The sequence below is a fragment of the Trachinotus anak genome, unplaced genomic scaffold (genome assembly GCF_046630095.1).
Source record: "Trachinotus anak isolate AG129_WGS33_773 ecotype Australia unplaced genomic scaffold, CSIRO_AGI_Tana_v1 ptg000014l, whole genome shotgun sequence".
In the NCBI taxonomy this organism is placed as follows: Eukaryota; Metazoa; Chordata; class Actinopteri; order Carangiformes; family Carangidae; genus Trachinotus; species Trachinotus anak.
In genome coordinates this window covers 11,391,553-11,403,690 of record NW_027273865.1, presented here as the reverse complement: position 1 = coordinate 11,403,690, position 12,138 = coordinate 11,391,553, and the positions used below count along the sequence as shown (strand labels likewise).

Below are 12,138 nucleotides of genomic sequence, written 5' to 3'. Positions count from 1 at the left end.
TCCAATGTGTACCTTCTCCTTTGTGACCAAGTATTATTTAATTAATAAAAACAATTGAGATTTATTACCAACGGGATCCACATGAATAAATCTACTGTAAAAATAATGGGAAAATTCAAGCAGCTCTAATTGATATAGACTACAGTGGTCCAAATTCACTCAAGGCTGTAATGCTTGTGTGTGTCACAACCTCAGAACGAAGCCGCTTTGCCTGCATGTGATTCAGTCAGTGCACACAAATAATGGATAACACTGCTTCAATTTGACACACTTCAAAGGAAAGACTGCACAAAGCAGTTCTAGGCAGAACTTTTGTCAAACATATATTTTAGGTATTATATTAATCTGGTCTCGGTGCCAAATAAAGCACCTTGTAATGGCAATACATGCATGGTGGCAGTGGGGCAGTAACTAGACATAAGGTGTGGATTTATCTACGGTCGTCTTTGTACCAAGAATATTAATTAAACTAAGTGAAGACTTGCTGCTGCCAACAACATCATCATGTACCAGCTCCTTTATTTGTTCACCGTGACTACTAAAAACAAAACAAAACACTTTAATCCTATGCACCAGTTGCTTTTGTAAAACTGCTAATACTGGATTTGCATTTGCATATTTGTTTATTTGTATGTTTTGTATCATCTGTGTTGCCTTGTTTTACTTTAGTATGTGGTGCACCATGAAGATGTGGTGTCGTGTTGTTCTTTTCTCATGTATTTTTAAATGTAATCTTCAACTGCAGCGCCAGATTATCCCACTATGAGGTCCCACGGCAGAAATGAGCTGCGGGCCCCTGCTGAGCCCCTCCCCAGAGGCCAGGAAACTGACCAGCCTCAGGGTTTGTTATGAGTTCAGTTGGTTTGTGATTATTTGATTAAACACAAATTTATTAAGAAATGTGCAGCATGTGAGCACAACATAGGCAATATCTAAGGAAGTAAACCTATATTTTGAAATAAGGCCCCATTAAAAGACAGGGCGTCATGATTTGTTAGTGGCCACCGTAAGGCCCTTACGTCCCACTTTTTATTGTGCTTTAGTGGTTATCATCAAACTAATTAGCAAATATGAAATTACCACAAAGTAAATGGTTAATATTAGTAGAGGTGACTGACACACAGACAAACTGGGGAGGTTGGACCCCCTGAGGGTCTAGGGCCCTGCAGCCTTGCTTTTACTACATTCAAGTTAAAGGCACCATGTTGAAAGAACAGAACACATGTATTTCTTTGAGGCCTGATAACTGCATTTAATGCATTTCCTTCCTTTTAAAACATTTGCAAAACGATTTAAAAAAACTAAAAACCTACAGTACATTGCCTACATGCATGTTGGCTCGCTGGCAGTTTTTTTCCTTGCCTTTGTTGGTCCATAGCTATATTCCTTGGCAAGTTACTGCCACCAACTGTTGATCTGTGAAATGTCATGAAACCATTGGCAGGACTTTGTGTCATGCCACCGTCTGGATGCACATCCTTGTGCACATACAGTAGGGTTCAAAAGTCTGAGGCCACTTCCCCATTCAAGTGAATAGGAGCAAAATGATGTACCACTCCTTAAAACATTGCTCCACATTGCTACTAGTGGTTAAAAACTCTACATGGTACCTTTAAAGTTTACCCAACATTTCTGTCAAGTTTCCTAAAAAATAATAATAATTATGAGCTTGATTATGTAACATGCACGATGAAAATACATTTTCTAAGATGTCCTTTACGTTCCACTTTTTTATTGTGCTGTAGTGTATTAGAAAAATATTTATATTTCCAAGCCTGCAAGTTTTACCTGCCAGGTTGAAATGAGGGTCATGTTTAAAAAGTACTGTTATGCATGATTCTCTGAGTGAATTAGATCCTTATTTGCCATTTGTGCCTCCGATTACAGTTATTCGGGAAAATCGGGTCAATGCAGTTAATCCATGACATATCTGTATAATTAGTAATTATATCAATGAAGTGTCTAGATTGACTACAGACAAGCTCATGCCACACTTTGTGAGTCCCTAATCACAAACCTGTCAGGCCTGTTATTTGAGACTGAAAGACACATTTAGCTCCCGCTTATCAGTCACGTAATTATTTTTTAACTAGAATTTTTTTCATAGCTGCGCACAAACTTAATACAGCTGAATCCATGTGAAACAGTCAGTTGCACTTTCTCATAATGGAAAATCAGTGTTACAAAAAATTTATTAGCTGCTGTGTAAAGTTGTTGATGTCTTCCAAACCCGCCAAAAGAAATTAAACTGATTCAAACATTTACCTCTATTCCTGTCTTCCCAATACTTCATCTACTTCCTCAATTTCAATTTAACTTTCATAGCTGTTTCACCTCAGAAATATATTTCCTGTAACTATGACAAAAAAAAGTTAAGGACTATTTCATGGAATAATTGTACTGGCCAATGTTAATGGACAAGAAACATTAAATACAGTGCATGTAGTGACTTTACCACCAATGAGTGGAAGTTCATTATGGGCCTTTGTGCATGTGGTTGTACCATAAATAATTAGCTCACAACCTATTTGATGGATGTGGCATTATCAGAAATTGCTCTTTATTTTCTGTGTCTAGTTAATTAGTAAATTTGATAAATTAGCCACTGAACCAAATTGCTGTCCAAAAGCTATCAAGTTAAGAACAAATTAAGCCTGAGAAATGAGGACATCAGAGAACATTCACTGGGATTGAGCTGAAAGTGCTTTTTTTGGGGGGTTTTGTTCTCTTTTATTGGGCAGAACGTGAATTTAATTCAAAATCCAACATCAAGCAGTTTCTACATATTCAACATCTCCCAACTGGGTGGTTGCTGCCATATTCAATGCAGGCGTCTGCTCAGTGCAGGAAATGATTTGTAAATAAAACGGCTTCCTTGGATTTGAAGGAATTCTTAAAGAAGATGTTAGGATCACTTCCCAGGTTTGATGTGTGATCTGAAAAAGAGAGGGCAGCGCTGTAGCTAGAGTGGTTCTGTCTTTGGGTTTGATGCTCAGCCCTGGCCCTTTCTTGTGCAGACTCTGTTTATTTTCTCAGTGTTTCTGTGGGTTTCCTCCAGGAGAGTGATCTTTCATCTGAATGAATTGCAAGGAAATGGATATATCACTTGCTAATTAGTGGAATACATTGCAATGGGAGTGGTTTTTTGGAATGACAGATATTATATTTGTTTCATGTATTCTTACTGACTGACAGTTTTCGTAAGCTGCAGGAGACTGGTGTGTGGAAATAACTGAGAATAAGGCACCTATAAAGCATACGGCAGCAATACTGAATGTGACTGTGATAGTTTCAAACACTGCATATCTATAATTTACTCCAGACATTAACACTGACCATTATCTTGGACAGCAGGGCAACCTGCTCAGCGCCATTATTGCGCTTTAATATAGCTCTGCCCATGCCACTTGTCCATAATACTACACCCAGGCAAGCTCATTGTGTTGCCAGGACCACTTATAACATCCCTGTCTCATGTGCAGCTCCTCCTCCTCTTCCTCACTCTCCTCTGCCTATGAGCCAATGCAAATTACAGTAACAGCTTGGACGTGAGTATAATCTCAAGTGGTGCGAGCTGGGCTCCATGGCAAGGCATGCAGGCAGATGGAAGCAGAGACTCTGCCAGGCCTCTTTAGGGGCTCCCACTCTTTCTCCAGCATGCTAGACAATGGAGGAGCTGTGGCTCATAACCAGCTACTGTACTCGTCTGCCACTATCATGCAGCCTACTCCCTTTCGCTGTATTTGGTAAATGATATGAAAGGAAGGAGACTCCTGTCATGGCCTTGTTCAAACCAATGCACAGATGGCCACGTTATATCACGAGACACTTAAAAAAGCAGAGGGCAGAAATGGAGGATGCTCAGATATTCTCAAATGGTACGATGAAGGAGAAGCACAGTGGGTGTGTTTCTGTATGTTTCACTGAACAGCAGGTGGTAAAGGCCTTTCCCTTGAGCTATGGTAGATTTATAAATAGCACTTTAGATAAACAGCCTACTCTATTTGCATAAAAGATCATATCAGAATTCAATGGAAATTATTTTTGCCCCATTAGGAGAAAAGCTTTGATTCTCTTGAAAAAAGCACCATATATTATTCATTAGCAACTCCAGTGAGTACAACACCACTTCCATTACTGTACCTATATGTGTGAACATACATCATCCAGACAATATTCATACAATATACACTACAAAGGATAATTAACTTGAGCATATTTTAAATATGTCATAGGCTTGGATTGCCACAGGGAGAACAATTTTGTTTCAGTATTGAATTAGTTTTTCTTTATTCTTGAGCATGCTTCGGTCTACATTGCTGAACTTTCAGTAACTTCTGCCTCTGATACCCATGGACCAGACAGATGCTCTGCTCTGTAATTTGTCATGCCCTGCCGACTTTAGAAAAAGTGAATAAAATGATAAATTTATAAAAGAGAAATGTGAGAGGAAAAACATTCTGATACTTTTATGATTCAGATTCTTTTTTAAGTTAAGAGCTTGCCTCTTTGGATTCAAGCAATTTAGTAAAAGTTAGATCAAAATATAATGCACCTGTTATTTTGAATGAATGAGCTCCAGGCTTTACGCTTGCATGACAACACAGATCAGAGGTTCTCTATTTTTCTGCTCTGGGAGAAAGGCTCGTTTATTCTCACTAACACCGATTGTGTTATTCTTGGCCATTTACGTAAATGGATCCTTAAATTCAGTCATGTTCCTTGTAAATAATGAGGATATGCTTATTTAATAAAGTTGCACCTTCGCGTGTCATTAAACATGCCTCTAAATTTTTGATCATGTGACGCTGCAAATCAGGGAGCTCCGAGACAAACACATGTGTCTCGGAGGAGTTCAAACAACGCCTTCCCTCCCGTACACATACATAACAACAAACAGCACAAAAGAATATGATGTATGGAGAAATCAATGGAGTGTGAGTCAGCTGTGTGTCAAGATGAGGCTGTTTAAGTGACTCACTCTTCAATGTGCTGCCAACCCTGAGTGCATCTGCACTAACAAAAAGAAATTTGACTGAGACAGAGAAAGAGAGAGAAAGCAGCAAGACGCTGACCACAACTCCCCTGGAGCTACACATCTATTGTATCTGACTTGTCCTCACACACTTGCAGGTGTGTTTGATTTCACTATATTTTCCAGAATTTTTGGAAATGGCATTATCTACACCATTTCAATTTCACAAAGCCCCTATTATTCTGAGATGCGGATGACATGCAGAGTATAGCTTAATTTCTGTGGGTGATTAGAGCCGCAGTTACAAGAATCAGGCATGGAGATGATATCACAACATGGCAACATGTGCTGTAAACCTCAAGAATAGCCTGAGCTGCTACTGGACGCTGCCTGTCACTGCCTCCAATACTTGGTATTCCATGAAACACTGACTGCAGGACTCAGACTACCTTGACAAGAGAAGCAGGCCATAAAACACAAGACAGGGAATGGGAGGTATACATGCACAGTGCAGCCACTGGAATTTTGAATATGTGAGGGTAATAACTTGACCTCCTCCTCGCTCTCCCCTCAATCCCTGATTAAAAACATGTATTCATTACCTACTTACAGAACGCCATTTTCTCAGTTGTAGTACCATAATTTTGTGCAGGCAGAGATGAACTGCTGGGGAATCCTGTTGTTACGCCTCTTATCGCCCTCAAACTTGACAACCAGGATTAAACTACACTCGAAAGAACAGCTGGGCAAAGATGCCAAAAGAATACATATGGGCCAAAATTGCCATACTTTCCTGACACAAATTGCTTTTATTTGACGGGATGGGTTGATTCAATTCTCTTAGAAAGGATTAATTTAACTATGGGAATTATTTTCTTTTTTTAGGACAGAAACAGAACAGGATGTCTCACAGTGCACAAAATATGCAGAGTTATGCAGGGTGCATGACTGTTGTAGACGCTGCTTGTTAGGCGTACGATGAGGGGGAGGGGGAACACTGAAGGGAACAGCAGTTATGTTCAATTCAGTAACACAAGCTGGCTAATTAGCACTGCCCTGCCATTCCCTTTGAACCAGCAGAGGACAAGTGGGAGCCATCATATTTCTTTGTTCTCAGCACCATGTGATTCCCCCCTGACCGCAGAAACCACAGGGGTTCTGACCACAGTGGGTCAGAGGTAGGCAAAATAACCTCACTTCCAGCCCCCCTCCTTTCTGAACCCCTCCACTCACCCAGAGGAATTACCCAGACCTTTTCCTAAAACCACGCCCTCAGCAAAGTACAGTTACTGGCAGCACGCTGCATCAGATATAGTGCCTAGATGTAGAGCGATGACATTTTCAGGATGCAAACCTACTCCGAGCACACAGACAGATGTTAAGGGGATACAGGTACCTACAGCACTTCAGATGCACACAATTATTTCTGGCTGACTGCTCTCTGAAGACGGAGCACAGATCATTAACTCTATCCTCTCAAGGGCTCGGTTTTAATTAATAGTTTTATGCTATATAATGTACAATTGAAACATGAAACTGCATTTATGTACTGCTGCAGCATGGTGAAGAGTTCTTTATAGCCCATTTCAGGTTAGTTAGAGATGCAGTCAGTTACACTACGAGTCCAGATAGAACCTTTTTGTACCACACATGGGTCGCATCATTTGAAATACTTGGCAAAATTAGTTCAGCAGTTTAGGTAAGACAGTAATTACTCTTCGAGGAGTACTTTGTAGCCCCCAACATTATCTGACTCTTTGGCTTGACATCACCAAACAGAACAAGAACAGACTGCAACAGATTCAGGTCCAGGACTTGTACACCTCCCGATTCAGAATAATGAGCCATTAAAATGACACCTCACACCTTGGTCACAACCTGTTCCGACACTGGTCTGGTAGGTGCTACAGAGCGATGTATGCCCAAACAACCATACACACAAGTGAGTATTTTGTATTTTTTCTTTCGATAATTTCTTAACAGTATACTCTTATCGTCAAAATTAAAATGAGAGAATAGAGGAGATGATGAAAATGTTGACAGGCTCAAAGCATTAAGTTTAATGAACAGCAACAAGCGCTTTGTGGCCTTATTAAGCCCAATGTCTTGGTTTTCAGGCTAGAAATAAGTTGTCTCGACCTTATTGGTGGAGGTTGTATGCAGCCTGAGAGGAAGTCTGCAGGAAATTCAAGGCAAAAAAATACTACTCCCTCCTCCTAGCATATTTTGAGTATAAAAAGAAAATCATTAAATCTAGATATTGTTTAATATTCATCCACAATTGAACATCAATCTTTTAATACCTATCATAAGGTATCAGGTTTCTATCAAGGAAACTGAATGAGATTTTTAGTATTAACAATTCAGAGATTTACAAAGTGTTTCTTTGTTGTTGTTGTTATACTACCATTATTTTGGAAAGCCTTGAAACCGAACCCTTGCATTTTACTCTAATGAACAGCTACATCAGACATCTTGTGATGTCACGAAACAATCCCAGGACAATAATCCTGTAATACAAAATTATCTACCGTACTTACAAATTATAAACAGTACAGTTATAAACTTTAAGTTTAATATACAGCTGTGTATATTATCCATTGTTATCAAACATAAATCTGAGGAGGCTCTATATACTGTCCACAAACCATCTTCTATTTGCATAAAAAGAGGAGTACACCCACACATTATTTGTAACCTTGGAGACATTGTATGTTGTTTATATACAGTATGGGTATCTCTTTCTTCATACCCCACAGTGCCTGCCAGTATAGCCATATGTTTATGTTTGTTACAACTATCCTATTGTATATTTGTTGTCTGCACTGACAGCCAGTCGAAACCTGTGTCAAATTCCCTGTATGCCTAAACATACCTGGCCAATAAAGCTGATTCTGTTCTGACAAACTCCACCCATACGACTGTCTAAACTGTATACAACAAATGCTGCAGAAGAAAGAAAAAAGCATTTGCAAATTTGACCCAGTTCTGTCCTGCACCTGTAGTTTCATCGTCTTTTCTGTAATGTATTCCCATCGGTGATCTACATAGTACTGCATCTTCAATCTGCTGATGCACCACTGCTAACACTACATTTTAAGCATAGTTTCAGCTACAGAAAACGCTGCAACTGCTCAGAGTCACTATGCAGTGAGTTGGAAAACACAACAGACTCACCAGATATCAAGCCCTGGTTTCCATCGCAGGTTTCACATTAGCATCCCGATCAGCTGGTGGTCAGAGAGTCAAGGCCGAGGCAGGTGACTCCCACAGGCGTCACAGGAAAACACCACCTAGAGGAAAAAAATAGGTTTAGGCTTTTTGTTAGGACTGGGACACAAACAGCTGAGGTAAGTTAACAAACTACACTAAAAACCTGCCAGACATGTGGTTGTTTTAACACATTTCGGGATGTTTATCACCTACCTCTAGATAGTATTCTGGTGGAGGAGGCAGCATTCCTCAACACACTAGAGAAGCAGTCATACATTCATAATCTCATTGACTGAGCTTGCTCCTTTTTACACTTGGCAGCTTTGGGTGCGATATGAACGCTGATCTGATTATGAAACAACAAGAAAGAAGCATAAGCTGCAGGAGAGGCACCAGAAAAACGGAGTTGAAGATACCATGACTATGAATGTGTGTCCTGTCATTAATATTTCACTGCATCATTGTAGCTAAAGAAGGAGAACAAAGTGTAAAGGGGAGCATAATGAAAAATTAATCATGTTTTGACACAGCTTTGGAATTTATCTGTGCAAAACAAAGAACGGGTGAATCTTCTGCTTGTGATGAGATTTTGTGACTGAGAAAATGAGGTGATTAATGCATCCAAATAATTACTGCACACTTTAACATAAGGTTATTGCCATTATATGCACCAATCTGATGAAGATGGATGAGAATGAGGTTTTGTGACTATTTTTACTGCAAAATTTTATGTTTTTTTTCTCACATAGTAGAGAGGTGACTGCCAAGGTCACAGGCCTTCAGCTTCTCACTTGTCCCTGGAATTCAAAACAAGCTACGTGACATGTCTCAGCTCTCAGTACAGCAGCACGCAATCCAAGAGAGATTACCATATCGCTCGCATTTGTCTGCAGAGAGCCCTCATGCATTAAAAAACAGAATTCTCCACTCAGGTTCTACTTCCAGCTCCACTGTACATGAATTTGTATTCAGAGAGGGACTTTAGGCTCTTCACCTTCAGCTTTTAACCCAGGCAATGAAGTATTTATGACGCAAGCTTTTGCTTTTTGATACGTCATTATAGTCCTTTTTCCATTCATCCTGGGCTGGGTTCAGTGCTGTCATGTCGAGTCAAGTGTCGAGTTTAAGAAATGAAGCAAAAAAAACAAAGTAACAGTGTAGGTGTCACAAATTTCACGGCCTATCATTTCACAGTCTATCAAGCCATGCATATCAACGCCTTCCACTTGTGTGTATGGTGGTGCTGCAGCCTGCTCTGACACTCAGTGTGACAGTGAGTGGTGTGACTGCAATGTGACACTGAGCAACCACTGGGAGATGCATTAAGTTTAAATTTGTTTCGAACAAGAAGTCCTTCACCCGTCCAGAATGGTGTAACAACTGATTTTTCAGTGTTATCTACATTTCCAAGCATCACATCATCACCTGGCCCAGTGTGATAAGTCCAGTGTCAGTCCAGGACAAGCCAGTCTCACTTAATCTCCAACATGGCTCCCCTTCACCGTATCAAACGCTCAACTACCCTGCTCCACTTTTCTCTCACAGCCACAAGATTTTACCTCTCTATTTTCTCTTTCTTTTTCACTCCAGGGCCTTATATGAAGTGAACAGACAGAGAGAAAAATCCTCAGTGCCAGGCAACTTTGGCCAAAGGACATACTCCGTCAAGTCATTATCCATCACCGTGATTCCTTCCCTCCTATCTGAGCAAGACAAAGACAGTTGTTAGGGAGACAGTCATCCGCCTCCTCTGCCAGCTTTGTTACCTAGAATATTCTGGTATGACAACAGGGGCGGCTCAGACTTCCCTTTTTACCTCTCTGCAGTTATATTCTGTCTGTCAATCCACACAGAGACCTTTGCTTCTTAGATATCAGCTCTGCAAAAGCAGCAAAAGAATCCTCTGCAAAAACCTTCAGGCATCTCATTACATCAGATCCTGCTGACCATCTAGGGAGACAAAAACAAGCCTTGGAGCTTCAATCAATTATAGATTTGAGTGAATGCATTCATAGCGGAGATAGTCGCCTTTCTTTTGTGCTCCCCAGATATCGACAGAGGTGATGGCTATTCCCGAGCTTACTGGCAGGTAGGCAATGACCCAAAGCGTTTAATAGATCACAGAAGTATTGAAGTATTGGATATTTATTCCACCATGACCATGTGAGGAGATTTTTGTGTATTTATTACACACTTTAATTATTTTTGAATCACCTGACTGGAGTAAAGGTTTTGGTTAGAATTAAATTTTTCAGCGAGTTCCTCCTTTCCCTAACTGCAGGGATCACGGTGCTTGAGATAAAGACAAGCAATAAAGCAGTTGCAGCTGTAACACGCTTATTAAAGGACATACTCAATGTCATCATGACTCAGCAGATGGAGCCACTCGTTGAGGAAGCAGCAATGCTGTTCAGAGGTGTAGAGTAGCCTGATAGCTGTCATAACTGTGAGGTCAAACTCATCCTCAGCAGATCCACAGAACTGAATGCCATCAGACCATTTCCCTTTTCCCCCTGGCTTTTCAGTAATGCACTCTTCACATCAGCACTTTGATTAATGACTTGATTTACACTCTGGATCACATGTGCTGTATGGCAAGATATCAATCATAGTACTGTACACATTCATGGATTTTCAGCAGCTGTGTTGCCTCAGTTAAAGCCTAATTACATCTACCTAATAGGTGTGCATGTACAAGCCCTGCCCCAAAACTGTTAACACATTGAAGATATCTCTCTAAGTGTAGACCTTATGTGTTTAAATACATCAGATATATTTCATTTATTCAATAGTTGCAAAATTCTCAGAGTCAACTGGGGACATAACCACAGAAGTGAGATGATTATTAAGGACGAGCAGCTGTTTCTGTCTGAGCCATTTCCACTAATCTAAAACACCATCAGACTCTAATGAATGCTCCCATCCCACTGGCCTGACTCGAACCAAACTGAGCTCTTCACTTGAAATGAGACAAAACAGTTTCAAGGAAAATTGCTTGTAGGAGCAGTTTGATTGAATAATTAGCTTTTTATTAGCTTCTACAAACCTTTGGCATTTGAGGTCAAGAATAGATGAATGGTGTGTGTGTGTGTGTGTGTGTGTGTATGTGTATGTGTGTTCCTCAGCCAATCAATACTCATGAATCCGCTGTTGCTAAAGGGCAAGGTTACCAAGAGAAGGCTTGAAACTAACGGAGCAAGGTGGGATCACATAGAAACACACTCTCAGTGATAATTAAGGCTGGTTGTATCAGGGGTGGACTCCAGCAGTAAAAGCTGCATTAGCTGAAGGTACAGAGGCTTTTCAATGGGACTTCATCCAGTCATGCCAGCATGGGTTAAGTTACAGGTCTGAACATGCAATTGGATTTTGCTCACATGACCATCAGATCCTCAAATCCAGATATGGAGGTTTTCTTTTTGCAGAAAATAGTTACGTGCCCAAGGTTATGTCTTGAAAATGCTTGTTTTGTCCATTCAATTTACAAAGATATACAGCAAAGAGTTAAACTTACATTCTAACCTCTCCTCTATCTAGCATTTAAAAGCAGTATATAAAGACTTAATAAGTGGTTTATAACACACAATACCATATTATAATGTAGTTTTGTCCATTATGTTCCTTAATCTATTTGTCAACATTTATGGCTTTGCCTACAAAGTATCCATAACTGGTGTATCAGAAGTCAATAACTGTTTGAAAACACAGTATGACAGATGTAGTCACACTTAATGATGATTTATGATTACACGTAAAAACAAATCCTGTTAATATCCTATAGGTTATATATACACACATATGTATAGTTAATACAGTATGTTAACTATATACACACACACATACTAATCATTCACAAGCAGCTGTCAGTGATATATAAATGTGTTTAAAACTCATAAAGACTGGACCTACTATAAATGACTGGATAGATGGGACAATGGAGATTTACATGC

The 12,138-nt window shown here is 39.9% G+C and overlaps 1 protein-coding gene across 5 annotated transcripts in view; it reads right to left on the bottom strand.

The window, feature by feature from the left end:
* The window catches only part of lrfn1 (leucine rich repeat and fibronectin type III domain containing 1), a 160,336-nt gene that overhangs the window by 18,362 nt on the left and 129,836 nt on the right, over positions 1 to 12,138 (bottom strand). For all 5 annotated transcript variants that reach the window (XM_071495984.1, XM_071495983.1, XM_071495982.1 and 2 more), the window contains one exon: positions 8,153 to 8,268. The gene's annotated coding sequence lies outside the window, so the exon portion shown is untranslated. The remainder of the gene's footprint in view (positions 1 to 8,152; positions 8,269 to 12,138) is intronic.